The 18,200-nt window shown below is 38.6% G+C and overlaps 1 protein-coding gene and 2 non-coding genes across 7 annotated transcripts in view; 1 reads left to right on the top strand and 2 right to left on the bottom strand.

Annotated features, from left to right (window-relative positions):
* Positions 1–18,200, top strand: part of LOC129738847 (polypyrimidine tract-binding protein 2) — a 595,573-nt gene that overhangs the window by 13,597 nt on the left and 563,776 nt on the right. The gene's annotated exons all lie outside the window — the stretch shown is intronic.
* Trnad-guc (transfer RNA aspartic acid (anticodon GUC)) lies at positions 5,287–5,358 on the bottom strand. The gene has a single exon. It is a non-coding gene; the product is annotated as a tRNA-Asp (tRNA).
* On the bottom strand, positions 13,072–13,143 carry Trnad-guc (transfer RNA aspartic acid (anticodon GUC)). Its single transcript has one exon. It is a non-coding gene; the product is annotated as a tRNA-Asp (tRNA).

Genomic DNA, 18,200 nt, shown 5'->3' with positions numbered 1-18,200 from the left:
TGTTGGAAGAATTTCTATAGAGAAAACCCCTCTCACGCTGTCTCCTATTCCTCACCAGACGTGTCTGGGCCCATAACCTGTTGAATTCAATGGTTTAGCAACAGAGGTTTAGTTTGGAAATGAGATACCGTTTATTCATTTCTGTTCGTCAAGTCTTACAAGCTAACTTATACCTATAGCGATAACAATCTTGTCGCTTATCCTGAGTGATTCTCAACTCAGAATCCTTTCCTCAAATACTATCATATTCTGAGCTAACCACCCAGAATAAACTGCCAGCACTGCAGGGTAACTCATAACCACAAGCTGTGTTGGCTGAGTTTAACGTGCATGACGACAACATTCATATTGTTACCATCATCAAATGTCAACCGCTATTGTTCTCAGTATGCTCTTTTGATGAAGAAATACGCAACTAACTCGGACTTTTCTAACGAAACTTATTGGATACAATGACCCAAGGTTGCAAGGGGCACCAGGACGCACCCAACAGTAATGAAGTCCTTGCTGCGCTAAAACAGGGCACAGGCACAGTAGACCATATATTTCCCTAGCTACTCGTGGGACTAAACATGCACATAAACAACAACAACACCAAAAACAGAAGGAACGTCGAGACAACTGACGTTAGCTCATTAGCTCGAACGAAGTAGGAAAAGATACATGAACGCAAAAGGAGGTCTTGCTGAGAGAGAACTCCTTAGGTCTCCTCTACTTAGCAAAGTAGTAAAGGAGCTAAGAAAGAAGATTGAAAGGAGTTGTCAAGCAAGCGGAAAAAGCCCGGACGTTGATGGGTCCACTGAAAACCTCAGTGTTTAGTTCCCAGCAGATGCGGAAAGCCGAGGCTGCGGAGAAGCACCTGGAGAAAGCAAAATTGGTTGTTTCTCAAGGACCTTCGAAGGAGTCCTATTCGAGGAGAACCGCGAAAAGAGAGCGTGACTCCCCCGTCGTAAACGACTCTTCCAAAAAAAAGGAGGGTTACGGACCATGCGGATGCCGACGGAGAAAGCAGTGCTGGAGGCTGGCGAATGGTTCGTAATAGAAAGGAGAACGAGGGAAAAAAAGTTCGTCATGAAGAAAGAACCACCCCCAAAACCCAAACCTCAACGGGTGATGTCCAAGGGTGATGCCTTTTTCGTGAAAGCGAAAGAAGGCTCAGAGCACAGAGCCAAAGTTATCTGCTCTTGGCGAAAAGACCCGGCGGTAAAGAGCGCCGGCTTCAAGGAGCTTGTTGAAAGCACCCTAGGCGCTGAAGCGACTGTCCGAGCGCTATCGCAGGTCGCATCTATTGAATGCAAGGACTTGGAAGAGTTTACCACTGCAGAGGAGCTTGAGCAAACGGTAGCCGAAAAGAAGTGTGATGAGGCGCTTTTATCAGAACCATACAGGACAGCGGATTGTTAAAATTAACGGCATCTTTTTCTGCAGCTGCTACGCTCCACCAAGATGAAGTATCGGAGAGTTCAACACAATGTTGGATGAACTCACTCACGAACTGATAGGAAGGGCCCCTGTAGTAATAGGAAGAAGCTTCAACACTTGGGTGGTTAACTGGGGTAGTAGGTGCAACAACCCTAGGGGCCACAGTCTACTAGAGTCTTTTGCTAGACTGAGGTTGAGCACTGTCTGTGGAATACCAGACAGAACTTCAGTGATTGAACTGACATGAATTGGAGAGTGTGTGACGATTATACGCACAGCGATCACCAGGCGATACGCTAAAGCGTAGGAGACTGAAATCCGGTGGCTGTAAGGCAACTGCTAGTCCATGAGCGGAGATGAAAGACCAAAGTTTTCGATAAGGAAGTGTGCACCGAAACTATAAACACGCAGATCCATAATGCTGAGCAGCTGACAAAAATGATGGTAGCGGTGTGCGACATGACCATTCCCAGAAGAAAAACCCCGAAGTGGTGGCGACGATCAGCTTACTGGTGGACCCCAGAAATTGTTTAGCTTCGTACTAGCTGCGTAAAAGCCAGACGACGAGCTCAATGGGCGAGAAACGAAGCCGATAGAGAAACGAGATTTTCCGTTTGTCAAGTAGCCAGGGTGGCACTTCTGCGAGCCATTAAAACAAGCGAAGAAAATTGTTACAGAGCGTTATGCCAGAGCGTAGATGATAACCCATGGGGCCAAACCTAAAGAGTTGTACTGGCCAAATTTGGTGGCCCAAGGTCGCCGACCGAAGTGTCCGGAAAATTTGAAAGAGATCGTTGCACATCTTTTCCCGCAGTACCCCGACGCAGTGGCCACTAATCCCGTACGACGCGGGAGTCCACGACATGGAGCTAGTAAAGAACGACGAACTTGTGGCTATCGCTAAGAAGCTTGCAGTAAATTAAACCCCTGATCCGGATAGAATCTCAAATACAGTGCTGAAGGTGGCGCTACAAACCATTTCGGATACTTTCAGATTGGTAATGCAAAAGTTTCTCGACGAGGGATCTTTGCACAATCCGTGGAAAGCTACTACCAAAACTTGACAAACCCCCAGAGCATCCATCATCGTACAGACCCATTGGTCTACTGGACACTCTTGGTAAGCTGCTGGAGAGGATAATATTCAACAGATTTATTATCTACACAGAAGGCGAAAGTGGACTGTCGGACAGACAGTTCGGTTTCCGGGAAGGAAGATCTACGGTGGACGCTATCCGAACGGTGACAAAGTACGCGAAGCGCGCATATCAATATACAACAGAATTCGCCACAAGGGCATACAATTGACTCCATCGACTCCGTAGCGTGGGACATCTCGGAATAGCTGAACTCATCGGTTGAAAAAGTAGAGGCATCAGTTCACAGAAGGCACTGTGAAAGAGACTGCTTCAAGAGACAATTTCAGACCTACAACGGATGCTCCAGGAAGTACCACATTGCAGTGACTCCACATCCTATGGAATGTAGCTTGCCGTCAGTTAATCAGATGGGCGATGGTGGCCTCAATATTTTCTGGAGGCAATCGAAAGGAAAGGATTATTAATTGCATAAAATTCTGAGGACAGTTACGATGAATTCTGAATAGGGGAGATGGGGGCATAATGGCCACCTTAAGGAAAACGGTTATTTAACCATAGAAAATAGCTATAATATGGAGGTTACATTATTGTTTCGTGTTCAGACACTTGAAAAGCCTATTCCCTAACGGGCTGAAACGTGAAAAACTAGATGAAAACGTTAAAAAATGCATTTTAAAAAATTTTGCCAAAAGCTGAAAACCAGCCACTGTGGAGGCATCAACCAGTCTTTGTTTTGCTTACCTTTTGCATATTTGTAGCGTTAATTTCTAATATTATTATTCTTTAAAAAATTGTAGTTTGTATTTTTATCTTATTAAATTATTGAACATAACTTGATAAAATTAGTAAATATAATTAGTGTAATAGTAAATATAGTATAATGAATCTCTTCAAAGGAAATTATTTTCCATTGAGATTCATATTGTTGTCAATTTAGTTGAATAATACATTTCCTCGCACGACATTAAACAATTTTGTGTTCTCAGCATGATTAAAATTTGCTCGCGTTAACTTTTATTATTCATTGCTGCCAGACATGCTGAGAACAGTAGCGTCCATTACCAGGGGGCTCAATTGAGCCTTTTGGTGTGGGGGAGTGTGGTGGGCTGCTACAAAAAAAAAATAAAAAAAAAGAAAAAAAAAATGAGAACCCCCCCTGAGGCAGTATGAGCACCATTAATCAGGGCAAGATGTGCGTTTTCTGCCGGGGAATCTAGCAGCGAATTCCTTTCGATGAAGTCAGGTGAGTCGTAGATTCATCAAACAAAGCAATAACAAAATAATCTAGGTCTGTTTGTAGAATACAAACAATAGTCTTTTGATTACCTCTCCGACACCTTATCAATAGGCTAAATTGTCGGATGAAAACTAGTCAAGGTGTGGCGCTATAAATAAATTTTAATTCGCTGCTAGATTCTACGGCAGAAAATGCTCATTATGCCTCGATAATATCGTGCTCTATATGCCCCTAGTCAACAAATTTAAGTAAAAACGTGTTTTAAAATTGATAAAAGTGGAAAATCAAAATTTTTTTGATGGTAAAAATTGAGAAACAATGTGTACATCATGTTGCAGTGCGTACATTATAGATCAAGGTTATTTTAAGATCATAAGAGCTTATTTCGTGGTGCTCAAAAATTATAATATTTTCGTAACTTGAGAACCAAGCTAGTTTTTTTTTAATATCTCTGTAAAGATGATAAGGAGATTCCTTTTTTTGTGAAAAATTAATACTATAGGAAGTACGAAACAAATCCTCATGAAAATTTATTTAAGAAAATACGCACTTTCGTAGAAAAGCGTAGTTCTCATTATGCCTCGGGTGCTCGTTATGCCCTCATCTCCCCTACAGCATTATTGTTACCGTAGTTGTTACCCCTAGGAAAAGAATTTGCTTCTTTTTTTATCAAATTTATTTTAACTCAAGTTCGAATCTTCTCCCTGCTGGTGATGTTCGTAAATGAGTTTCTTTGCTATTTAAGCTAAGCTAGGCTTTTACGTTGAGAGTATAGAACAGGGGTTCAAATGTACTGCCTTAGGGAACTTCCTACAGATTTCATTATAATTCACTTATAAAATTGCCCTTGCTGCTTTCCACCAAAAACAATAAGGTTATCAGCTGACATCACTTCCTTCAGAATAAAAAAAAAATGTTACCACTATTTTCAAAGCGTCATTTCGAGGAAACCGTCACATTGCACTCCAATATAACTTTTCCAACCCAGTAGTGTATGTTTATCTTGCCGTGTTTTTTTGTTGTTGGTTATCCTTCGGTTGCGTCCAATCCAAATGGAAACAACAACACCCGGGCCTGCAAAGGTTCATGGTAGCGCAAAAAGGATCTTGACTTGTTTTCGTTTTTATTTTGATTTCATTAACAAAATGAACCAATTCTGGCCCCGGTGTGGTTGCTGCCGCGCCGGTGGCTTGCTGATGCAGTTTGTGGGTATCCCGAATTAACGCGCGTTTCTGCTGGGCTCTCAAAGTTTGGTTTATTTAGCTGCCGTCGACTTGGGTCACTTGGTTTTCGGACCGGTGCTTGCTTAGGCTAGCTTATTGTTATTCGAATTTTAATTAAGGCATCACAATTCTTCAATTTAATTAACTGTTTCCGTTTTTTATTCTTTCTCCTCTTTCTAGGTAAGATCCTGTGTTTACTTGGCAGCAACCTTGGAGTACCGTGAGTTGAAAAAAATAATAGTTAGCAAATAATTAACTGATAGAAAAAATGTTCAACTGCAGTGTAAAATTTGAAAAAATAATTCTCCCCGACGGGGAATCGAACCCCGGTCTCCCGCGTGACAGGCGGGGATACTGACCACTATACTATCGAGGAATTGATGACGTGGCACTGCCCGGAACACTGGAGGATAGAGAGCCTTGTACTGGATTCATAAAAAAGCTTCTAACTTCAGTAGGTTGGTGACTCTCCGACTATTTTTTTTAATTTGTTCTAAATTCCGAGTAAGGATTCTGGTTCTAAGATTTTGATTCCGATTGTGCATTATGCATTCATATTTCTGATTCTGTGAAATTGTTTTGGAGTCAGATACTTAATTCTGGGACTTGATTCTTATATTGAATTCTTGTATTATTTGACATATTCCATCGTTATAAACAAATTCTTTTTCCTGCCCAATGAAGCAGTATCGATTAGCTTCAATTCTCATTCGTTCCTGAAAATTTTTACCCGTAACTGTCCCTGGAGTGTCTTTCGAAAAAAGACTGTAGATCAGCTACGGAATGCTAAAAAAAATCACTTTATTTCCTAGAAAGTTGAAGTTAGAAGCTATACGTTGCACATAAGGATATAATTTTTGAAATTTCCTAAGATCTTAACCACGAGAAATGTAAAAAAGTGGCGTCAAAATTGTTTGAGTCACACCACATAAATTTTAAAAGAGGTTTGAAAAGTTGAAGTAATTTGTCACATTTTTGTATTTTTAGATTTTTAAAATACGAAACACAATATTTTAATGAATTTTCAAAAGTAGCAGTTTTCCAAATTTTTGTCAATTTGCAATTTCTCAGATTTTTTAAGAATTGAATTCAACTTTGCACTGGGTTTTGAGTTTATTAACGCGAGATTATTTTCATAACAAATTTATATTCACCAGAAAGGTAATTTCGATTTGCAACATGTGCCAAAATCGAACGGTTTTTAGAAACAACATTACCTTTTAGTTTTCGTTATAATAGGACCAATTTAATTTAGACAAATACCATAAATACGTTTTTATGTTCTGAAATGGTTATAAAATGCAACAATAAAACCAAAAGTTTTTCAAAAATTTTATAAAGTACTCAAAAATGACAAAAAGGCGAAAAATTCAAAAAGTTCAAAAAAATTCAAACAAAAAACTGAATGACAAAAAATAACTAAAAAATGATGAAGAATGACAAAAACAGCAAATATGATAAATTAAAACAAACATTAAGAACAAATTTAGAAAAGTGCAAAATGCATCAAAAACGTGATGAAAAAAATAAAAAACGACTACAAAAGATCGAAAATTTACTAAAAATAACGTTCTTGATAATAATAATAGTTATTTTTTTAAAAATAACTTTAAAAAAATTTAAGGAAAAAACCGTTCGATTTTGGCAACATGCGATTTTGGCAACACAAAATGTACGGGCGTGTTGCCAAAATCGAACGAGGTCTGTAATGCAAAATAAAAGATTCCAAGAATTCATTGAGGGTCGCCGAAGATTTTTTTCTATTTGGATGCACCCGAATAAAATTAGAAGCCGCCAAACTTCCAGTAGTGTCATATTGACATTCAAGAACGGATTAGGCTCAAAGCGAAAAAATCAATCCATAATCATATTTTATATTAATTATTTTGTAAAAAAAAATTCAAAATTTACACTTTTTCTATAACAAAACTTTAGATTCGAAATTATGTTAAACATTTTAAAATATTTTTTCTCTCTTTTTCCGTTGGTTTTATGTGATTTAAAAAACGAAATTGTCGACGAGTTTGTGCTTTTTTATTCGTGATCGGATAAAATTCGCTCGTGAGCGGTGTTGGCGCGAAGAATTTGTCATTTGAGTTTTTTTTATTGTGATTCTGTATATATAATTAATTTAATCTGTTCGGCTGTGAACATTTCCACACATTGCTTGATGTTAGGTTAAAATTTTCAAATGCAGCACATTATTTTTAGCGCTAAACTCCATGCAGGATTTTCAAGTACAAATAATGTAACTTCCGAATTTCAAGTACGATTTTTAAATAAAAAATAAAGTTATAATGGCTTAATGGCTCTTGGTACCTTTATATGTTTATTCGAAAATAACAAATCACCTTTTAAACGAAAACAAAAAAAAATGGTCAGTTTCTTACATGATTTTTAGGATATCAAAAACCATATTAAAATCACATAAAATTTCAAGAAATCGTAATTAAAATCTAAACTATACAACTCTTCCAGATTTCAAAATCGAAATTTCAATCTTCCTACTTTTCCACTTTTCAACAAGCAAATTTAAATAAAGCTCAAGTGCAGAAGGTTCTTGATATTTTCTCAGGATATGAAATTTTATTTCCAAAGTGAAACTCGATGCAAGTATTTTATTCTTAAAATTCAATTTTAAGAACGCGTTTCATTGAAACTGAAAATTTAGACTCTGATTTCAATTTATGAAATGTTCAATTCATTTTATTCCATCATTAAAAGTATATCGGAAAACCAATTTTATGATAGAATTTAAAATCTCTTCAATTTCAACAGGATAAATTATGTCTCTCCGTACCCTAGGCTCTATTGGGTCACGGCGATGTTGTGCTTTCTTGTGTTTATGGAAGTTTACGGTTTGGAAACAAGCTCAAAAACTAACATGAACCTGACAGGGCGGTAGCACATAACCTTATTCGATATGAGATCATAGAAACTTAATTTAAAAGTGGTTTAAAAATATAATGACATATATTTTTTCTTTGGTGATCCATGTTGATAAGGTGAATGGGAGTTGAAACACTTGACCTCCCTTCCATCGGACAAAAAGAGTGGAAATATCACAATTAGCCCTTTGAAAGTTGATATTTCCACTTGTTGACCACCATGCGCAAGTTAGGTTATAACAGATAGTTATGTGAAAGAAAGAAAACTGTAATCAATCTTTTATGATAGTGTATTGAGGATACTGGATAGGTGGGTGATACCATAATTAGTTGAATGAGAACGTTAACAATTAGGTACTGATATGGTGTATAGAAATAGAATCGATATATAATGGTGGTATTCGTATCCCCAATGCTCTAGTAAGTGTGCATTTGCGGTTTATGAATTTCGAAGGCTTATTCTTAAATAAAACATTTTACAAGATCTAGAGGCTCGTTGGATGAGAATGCTGTTTGAACTGCTTTCTAAAAAATCTTTTTCGTTGTAATAGGTTTTTTTCTGTAGTAGATTTGTCTTTAGTTAAATTATATTTCACATTCAAACAATAAAGAAGCCGTGATATAAATGGGTAGACCTTCTCGCACAAGATTTTAAAGTGTCGAATTCATTAAATTCAAAAAAAATTCAAATTTATTGAAACGAGTAAGGTTAGGTGACAGGTAGGGAAAATTCAACTACGGTGAGATACTGAACCCTTCGGACAATGATTTCAAGACTTTGGCGTATGTCATCATACTGTTAGTAAGGCCTCAAGTAAGGCCTAATTGTCCCAGTCCGTCGAGCACTATCTTAAGGCTTCCCTCAACTGGTGCTTCAGAACCCTAGGGCTCTGTTGCCGCTATCCTACTCTAAGCTATTCTACTCTCATGTAAATTTTCCTCCTCTGTCCCCCGTTCTGTTTTTCCTTTCCGGGTCAGCCAGGTAGCTTATAAACCCATAAAAAAAAATCAAATTCAACAGGATAAATTATGTCTCTGTTTTTATTGATTTCAAATTCACAATCATTCCAAGATTTAGAGGTTGGAGTCGGAATTTATGTTCAAGAAATGGGATATCTTTGTTCAATTTAGAATTTAGATTTGAGCTTGTTTTGCGTAATCAAGAAATCAAGTATGGACTTCAGATATTAATAACAGTACAAAATTTTGCTAAATTTTAAGTTGAAGTGCAAGATATATCTTTTCATCATATCTTTTTGGAAAAATTTAGCAACTCGCTGTCTTTTTGCATTTTTGGACAGCGTTTAATTTCAAGTTTATATGCTCCCAAAGTTGGAACGATACATTAATCCGTAGATTAGCTAGAAGCATTTTCGTAAAAGTAAAAAAAATGCGATATTTTTGAAGTTAAGAGACTTGATCCTTTATTGAAAGAGACTTAATCCTTCATTCCGGGGGGGAGGGGGGGAGGGGGAAGGGGGGAGTGGTTGCTCCTTGGAAAAATCAAATACAATTTCAAAAAAGAATGTCAATTATCTATTTTGGTCATGATTTTTCGCAATCTCAGAAGAAGAAAATTCCATAACTATGTTTCAAAAAAAAATCGAAAAAGTCAGATTTTTTTGATTGAAATCGGATTTCTTTGATTTCAATCAGATTTTTTTATTCAAATAGTATTTGTTCTATTAATTGCATTTGAGGGAAATATTTTGGCATCTTCAATCATGTGATAAAATTGAGTTGTCAAACTCAGCTCTATAAAGGCTGTATAAGTGTAACATTCATGATTCATGATTTTCAACATTCATCAAAGACCAATGCTTTTCAAACTAAATCCACATCGATTCGACTTTGTATCTAACGACTCGAAACGATTGATGGTTGTCTTGGAAAATTTTGGTAATTTCCTTCGTAAGCTTACTCCTTTGTTATGCATGTTCTCCACTGTCCTTGTCTAATTTTATAGTTTGAATGCAATTTTTTAAAGTTGTTTTAAACTAAAATGATTTATTTCATTAACAAATGAGCAACTCCTTTACTGAATGAAAATATTATCGAAATTCACCAAACACTTTTTATAGACGGACGTGTTAGAATTTAGCACTCAATCAGCCTTCTTTTTCTCCTGGTTCAGAGAAATCAAAATATCAGCACTAACACGAGAAAAGGGTCTATGTTCATATATGACGTTTCGAGAAAAACGCGTTTGAAAATTTTGCAATCTTTTTTAAATCGCTAATTAAAATTCACGAGGAATCTTCAAAGTCTATATGGTCAAAACGATGCGTAGGATCATTCTAAATATGTTTTTATCGGTAAGACGGTATTATCATGGAAAAATAGCTCGCAATTGTTTATAGACCCTAGCTGGAGTATGAAATTCGTCTAATTGTTTTTACACCCTTTGCTTTGTACGGTTTGTCTCATATGTGTGAGTGAGATAGAAATAAAATTTCCCCTATTTTTTGACAAAGGATTATGGTTCTCGCTACAGGAGTGAGTGAATAGCTTTCCGCATTTTTCCCCTTTTGATGTTTTGCATCTAGACCGTTTGCTTTGTTGTGGAGTAAAGGGTGTAAAAGACAATCTGTGTGAGGATAATGTCATTTTATGGCTCTAAATTTTATAGATCCTTTGCTCAAACTGCATTATAAATCTTACGAAAACTGAAAAGTTAAAAACGGTTTTTGTGTTAAGTAGAGCTCCTATTGGGCTATTTGAATCCACTGAAAACGGGTTTTGTTTATTTTGTCTTTTATACCCATGTTGGTGCTGATATCAAACAAATAGAATAAATTCTAATTTATAACTTTTAAAAACGTTGAGCGTTAAAATTTAAGCGAAAATATAAAAAATCATATGATTTTATAAAAAAAAAGAAAGAAAAATTGATTTCATTTCGCTTGAAAGAAATGAACAAACAGTATTTTGAGCAGACTTAAGCGGACATTATTTGCAAAGCCAACTTCATATCAAAATATATTAAATTTGAGTGATTTCATGAAGTATGTCCACGAGGACATTATCCAAACTCCAACTCTCTTCTACGTGGACAAGAATTCGACATCCTCGTTAATCACAACTTTCGAAATATCACAAGGAGCAAGAAAAAAAAATCAGTTCTAAATTCCCGAGGGGATGCTTCAATGCTTGAAAACGTGTAAAAATGAAATTAAAACCATTCCATGCTCACTAAATTTCAGGTATTTTATTCACTGAGGAACTTTGATTTAAATCACTAATCAAAATCAAGTGATTTAAATCGTGATATTAATCATGATTTATGTCACTTTGATTTGAATCAAATCCACCCTGCCTACAGTGGTATCTGAAAGCTCTCCATAGGAAAATTTGTTTTATTTAAAATCTAAGACATAAAAGTGTACATAAGCAACCCTTGAAAGTCGTTTAGTATTATGAATCTAAAAACATGAAACAGTGAATTGATAGAAAACTCCATTTTTCACATTATTGGCTGAACTTTGTAGTGTTGAACGATAATGTACAGTATGTTTTTTTACACTGGAATTGAAAAAAACCTGCAAAAAATCGTGTTTTATCACCAAAAACCGTGTGAAAAAAAGCATACTCATTGCGGAATACCGTGTAAAATAAAACTTGAAGTTGGGACTGGCAGTACCTGCGAAATTAAACCAGAAACACGAAACCAGAGATCTGAGACATGAGTTCTGAGGCTTGAGACCTGAGACTCAAAAACTGAGATTTGAGACAAGAGACCTGAGATATAAGATATGAAACTTGAGACCTGGGACCTGAGACATGAGACATGACACTTGAGACATGTGACCCTTAGACATAAAACATGAGACATGAAACTTGAGACGTGATAAGTTAGCCGTGAGAAGTAAAAGGTGAGAAATGAAACTTGAAGTGTGAGACGTGAAACATGAGAAGTTAGAAGTGAGAAATTATACATAAGAAGTGAGCCGTGAGAAGTAAGAAGTGTGAAATGAGCCGTGAGCAGTGCGGAGTGAGAATCGAGAAGTATAACGTGACAAGTGAGCGTCTCACTTCTCACGTCTTATTCGTCACTTCCCACGTCTTCCTTCGCATTTCTCACGGCTCACCTCTAATTTTTCACGCCACACGTCTCACTTCCCACCTCTCAGTTCTAACGTCTCAGGTCTCAAGTCTCAGCTCTTATGTCTCAGATCTCAGCTCTCAGGTCTAAGTTTTCAATTCTCAGATATCATGTCTCAGGTCTCAACTCTCAGGTGCAAGTCTCAAATCTCAGGCCTATGGTCACAAGTCTCAAATCTCATGTCTCATAGTTTATGTCACAGGTCTCAGATCTCAGGTCTCGAGTCTCAGAGCTCAGGTCTCAAGTATCAGGTCTCATGTCTCCTGTTTCATACCTCATGTCTCTGGTCCATTATCTTAGGTCTCACCCTCAAAGCCTCAGAGCTAAGATTTTTCATTTTTTTTTTAATTTCATAGGTGTTTTGCTTCGAAAAAGACCGTGCTTTTTTCGGAAACCATACTTATTTAGGGAATCGTGCAAAAAAACGCGTAAAAAACTTCTGTGTATAAATTAGGGTGGCAACCAAATGGTTCATGTCGAATTTCGAATTTTGGGAATTTATTTTCGAGACTACACCAGAACTCGGCGTTTCATGCATTTCTAAGTCATTTGGCATAAAAATTAAAATTTAGATTTTTCTGACTTCCATTGGGTGATTTTTTAGGGTAAAAAGCGAAACTTTGAGCGCTTTGAGACCCCCCTTATTCAAGTCCGATTGAGCTGAAACGTCACAGATATTTTTTTGGCCTAATCTAGTAAATGTCTAAGATCGGTTTTCAAAATTCGGGCATGAATTTTTTCCCATACATCCATTGCCACCATCCTTCTTTAGACCCTTCCTTGGCTGAAGACCGGATCAACATTTTGTAAAAGGGAAATACATTTTCTGAAATTCTATTTATCATGGTTTGTATTAAATAAAATTGCCAACTCGTGTGCTTTTTATATTCTCTTATACATATTTATTTAGTTTTTTTTTTCTGAAATCAGGAACAACTAGTCCTGTATTTTCGGAACTCTTAAAACGGTCAGAAAAACTCAGTTTTGCGTTCGCTGTAGATTTGCACTTTTTTTTTCATTTTACTCCAAAAAGTATCATATTTATTTTTTAATATTAATGGTTATTGTTTTGAATTTTTTTTTTTCCCAAAAAAAATCTCTCCCCGACGGGGAATCGAACCCCGGTCTCCCGCGTGACAGGCGGGGATACTGACCACTATACTATCGAGGAATGTTAGATAAAGAGCTTTACATTAAAACGAATCGATTTCATCCCTAATTCATTGCTGATCTTATGCCCTTCCAGCAAAGTTTAATCTAAAACCTTGCCCCGAATGAAGCAGCAAATCCTTCTCGACTATAATTTGACTGGACCTTCTGGAAGCGGACCGGACTTGGCTCTGGTGCCCCCCCGAGGTCCAGTGATCTATCTCCAAGTATATAGTGAAACATTTATCAACCCATGAATTTCTAATCGGATGTTTTGCGGATATTCCCTTAAAGGGATAAATTATTAACCGGTTCATTTCTCAAACCCCACCCGACTTGTTTAGCTCCAAACACTAATCCTATGCCTGGCTTCAGTGTTGTTAAGAAGAAAGTTTACTCTTCGAAAGATTCGCACAAATTTCACAAAACCGTTTGCGTTCTGGTTGGTGCTTGTCCGGAATTCTGGGTCAGCGTGAAGATTTGGGGCTGAACCTTGGGTACACCCAAAGCTTCGAAAATTTAAAAAAAAATCCTTTAATTTTGATTGCAGGAATCTTTTGAAGTTTCTTAAAATTTGAGAAGAAGAACTTACTTTCAGAAGTTTGCTTCTGATGAAACTCCCCCTAAACTTTCGGTGTAAACCATTGCGATTAATGCGATTCTTTCCTTTTGGTGGTCCTGGAGAAAATGAGATTGGCTTCGTATAGTGGCCGGCTGTGCGGTGCGATTCGATGATGAAGGGCGATGAAAATGGACTGGAGGTTTTCGGATGCCGAATACAGAACCAAACCGGCAACAGCAATAATTGAAGTTAGAATGAAACTGTCCGTTTTCGGTACAGATCCTGTGAAGGATGAGGTGTAAGCTGCTAGTCAGGGTAAGTGGCTTTTAGATTGTTGCGGACTGTCCGGGGAAATCGAAAACGACTAGTTTCTTAGTTATGTTTTCCGAGGTGGGAACTCTTTTTTGTTTAATCACTCGGAATGAAACTTACAGAATAGAACTCCAAATTTAAACCTGGAGACAAACTCGAAGCATAACATTAATGGAGCATGTGAAAGTCATAGAAAATAAAATTTTCAAACCTTCCGTCACCTTCCAATTGCTCCCGAAAAGTGGCTTGTCGAATCCCACTAGTATTAGCTCCGGTTTAAAAGGAAAAACGAAGAAAAAGGTCCGGTGGTTTAGGATTCGTTTGAAGTGCGGGGTACCGGATATAGTTTTAAGTAGTCCAGCCCTTGGAAAGGTTATAATCCTCTAGAATTTCTTCTAAATTGTGCCTCGCTATGTTTAGACCGCCAGATTTTACCCCTGGTAAAGAGAAAGCACTCTCCGCAGATGAAGGTGGTTGGAAGTTGGGAAACTTTACACATCGGAAGCGTTTGAAAGGTGAGGCTTCGCCTGACCGCACAATCCATTTCCGGACCGAGAAGAGTTCCCCCGTTTTCAAATTAGTTTATGGTGATTCAATATTTAAAAGGAACAGTTTTGTTATTTTGCGAAACTTCAAATTGTAACCTGCTGATCACTGTTTTGAGTATCTTTTTAAGCAACATGTAGTAGGGTGGCAGTCATAATGACCATGTTAAATCGAAAAAAACGAATCATATATATTTTGTTGTTTGGCCCAAAAAACTGACATGTGCCAAATTTCTTCTCGATCGGATTTGATTTCAGGGACAGAAATCGGAATTATTATAAGACATCTCAAACTCACGTTTTCTTGCGAGTGCTTTATTAATTTTCAATATGGGTGCTTAGGGCCACCCTAATTGAAAATAAAACACTCGAGAGAGATTTAAATAACCCAAAAAATTATCAAAACGACAAGCACACAAATTTGAAAATAAAAACAACTTAAATTTAAAAAAAATGGTTAAAGAGTAAATTTACTTAAAAATGATAAAAAATGACAAAACAAAAATTGGCAAATTTTATTGATAGGAAAAAAAGCCCAAAATGGTTAAAAATGGCAGAAATAATTAAAAAAAAAAACTCAAAAGAAAGACAGACTAGACAGCTAGATAAACTTTTAAAATCTTCATTCGATGAGTTTCGAGCATTTTGCGGGCACCGTTAAGAGAAATTCAGCTGTTATAATAAAAGTAGGAAAAGGAAATATTAGTCGTAACTTTGTGAAATTTTACGTTTTCATCTGTCTACCCGTTCCCTATAGACTCGGAAACTACTGAACCGATTTGCGGGAAACTTGACAGGTGGGAGTATGGAAAGCCAGGGAAGGTTCCTCTTGTGTTTTGAGACCCTTCCCCCTCACACCCCTCACAAAAAGGGGGGAACGCGGGCCTCTCAAATGAAGGGTAAATGTTATCATAACTCGAGAACCGATCAAGGAAACGGTACCAAATTTGACATGGGAGGGTATTTGGGCGCGATAAATATTTCCTCGTTTAATTGAGACCCGTCCCTCTTTTCAGAAGGGATGGAGGAAGCAGGGCTCCCTTGCAATTTTTTTAGTATTTGGAAACTAATTGAGCAAATAGAATCAAATTTGGCATGGGAGGGTATTTGGGGTGGGGAACGAGGGAACGAGGGAAAAAGGAAAGGAGGAGGGGGCTTCCATACAATGTTTTGTATAACTGAAGAACAAATCGCGGAAATTCTTAATTCTAAATTAAATTGATTTAAAATGATGCCTAATTTTTACAAATTTAATTTATTTTTAGAAGGTGTTGCAAAGCACATCGGATCAGTTATAAAACGATCCGAACTATCGACTCCAAAGGTAAGGACTCCAAATCGCAACGATAAGCAAAGCTTACGGTAAAAATGAGATCACGGAAGCTGTATACGACATTTTTGACAAAGTTTGGTTGCGTGGTAATAGACGACAAAACCTGCGACAAGGCAGACTTCAGACAGCTTCCAGAACAAGAGCATTATAACTAAACCGGAAGGGGAAAGGTGGCAGACAATTTTAAGCATATTAAACTATCAAACTTTGCCAAAATATCTCGCTGGACAAGCTATCTGTACCAGGTGCTTGAAAAGCAACATTTTCGTTGCAACCGGGACCGTCAATCAGGAAATTTGCCTGAAAAAGTGTCTTTAAAAGTGTATGTTGCCTTTCCTGAAGAAAAATGACTTGTCTGTGCAGTTTCGGCTGGATTTGACATTCTCCCATCATGGAAAAAAGCCATGGAGTGGTTTGCCGCTAACAATATTCAGGTTGTGCCCAGGCTGAATCCAAAGTGCAGGATAAAAAAAGCAAAGAACGAAAAGTGGGGGTTGCGCCATCAACGAGCTATTCCCACAGCACAATGTTATACGCTGGCCAATAGTACCGTACGACTGGGACACCAGCATAGAAAAGACGATTACGGTGGATGAACTTCGCGAAATCGTCAAGTCTCTCCAACAATTGAAGACCGCGATGAGAGAGTTCTCCGTAATGTTTCGGTCATCATTTCAACGATATGTGACGAAACGGATCACTGATACGTGGAAGCGGCAGAAATCAGTCCTTTTGTCAAAACCGGGTAAGCCTCCAGGAGATCCATCGGCGTACCGGCCGATCTGTCTACTGGATACAGCGGGTAAGGTCCTGGAGAAGATGACTTATAATCGACTCCAGAGGTACACTGAAAAAAAAAATGAGAGCGAACTCTCGGAGAAACAGTTTGGTTTCCGTAGAGGACGCAGCACCGTAGACGCCATCCTCTCTGTCATTGAGATAGCGGACACAGCCAGACTAACGAAGAGGAGAGGGCTCTGCTTTTGCGCGGTTGTTACTCTGGACGTGAAGAACGCCTTCAACAGTGTCGGTTGGACAGCGATTGCGTCGTCGATCATCCATATGAGGGTCCCGGCATATCTGTATAGCTTTGTGGAAAGTTATTTCCACAATCGCCAACTACAGTACATGACCGGCGAGGGCATACGGAGACAAGAGGTCTTAGCGGGTGTGCCACAGAGGTCTATACTTGGCCAGGCCCTGTGGAACATCACGTACGACGAGCTCCTACGGATAAGCCTCCCATCGGGAGCTGAACTCGTAGAATTTGCGGATGATATAGTTCTCTTGGCAAGAGGCTTCTCGACAGCAGATGTACAGCTACTTGCCACAGTAGCTATCTAGGCAGTGGAAAGCTCGATGCACTCCAAGTGCCTGCGTTGAGCTCATTACAAAACCGAGATGGTGCTGATCACCAACGTGATCTCACCCCAAAAAGGGACCACCATTGCAGTTGGACCGTGTGATATTGGGTCCAAACGCGTAATTAAGTACCTAGGGGTGTTTATCGACGAAAGACTCAGCTTCACAAGTCATGTCGACTACGAGTGTAAGAGAGCGACAATGGCCACGACCGACCGAACTCACATGGCCATGATGTCGAACTCCTTGGCAATCCGAAGTAGTAAGAGGAGGATACTGTCTAGCGTGACCACGTCAATCCTGTGGTATGGAGCAGCGGCCTGGAGGCAGGCCCTGGGAAGACAGTGTAACCTGCAGAGATTTGTCAGCGTTTAGTGGCTGATTAACCTGCGGGTTATCAGTAGATACCGGACTATCTCGTCCGAAGTCGCCTGCGTAGTGCTGGGCGTCATGCCCATCTCGGTTTTGTTAGAGGAAGATGTCTACTGTTACGACAGTTTTTTTTTATTAGTTGTTAACCCAGGTGGTAAATCCAATTTACGGATTGCATTCCAAGGCACGACGAGCCACCGCGTCCCCCCAGTTTGCTACTCTGGGTCCATGGGTGCAATTGGACGACTCATGATACAATGCTAAGGAACACTGTACCCCCTACGCCATAAAGTCCACCTGGGGCCACTGACCTTTGTTCCCACCTCGAACTGTTTGACACACTTTGCTTCAATAGTGGGAGGTCAATTCGCGCTAGTGCGCTCCAAGGCAATACTCGTTTCCGAATCCTAGATCAGCATACCTCATTCTAACAAAACTCGATGCGCAATCCCTCCTGACGAGTTAGGACCCGACATCTCATCGTGTGAATGAGGTCCCCACACAGCGCAACTACTAACTTTGTAAATCCAGTCCAAGATCCAGAAGCACAAAGCGAGTTGTCGACGACACTTTCTCTGTTCAAACACGCGGGT

This window comes from Uranotaenia lowii, chromosome 1 (assembly GCF_029784155.1).
Source record: "Uranotaenia lowii strain MFRU-FL chromosome 1, ASM2978415v1, whole genome shotgun sequence".
Classification (NCBI taxonomy): domain Eukaryota; kingdom Metazoa; phylum Arthropoda; class Insecta; order Diptera; family Culicidae; genus Uranotaenia; species Uranotaenia lowii.
This window is presented reverse-complemented; position numbering and strand designations above follow the sequence as displayed.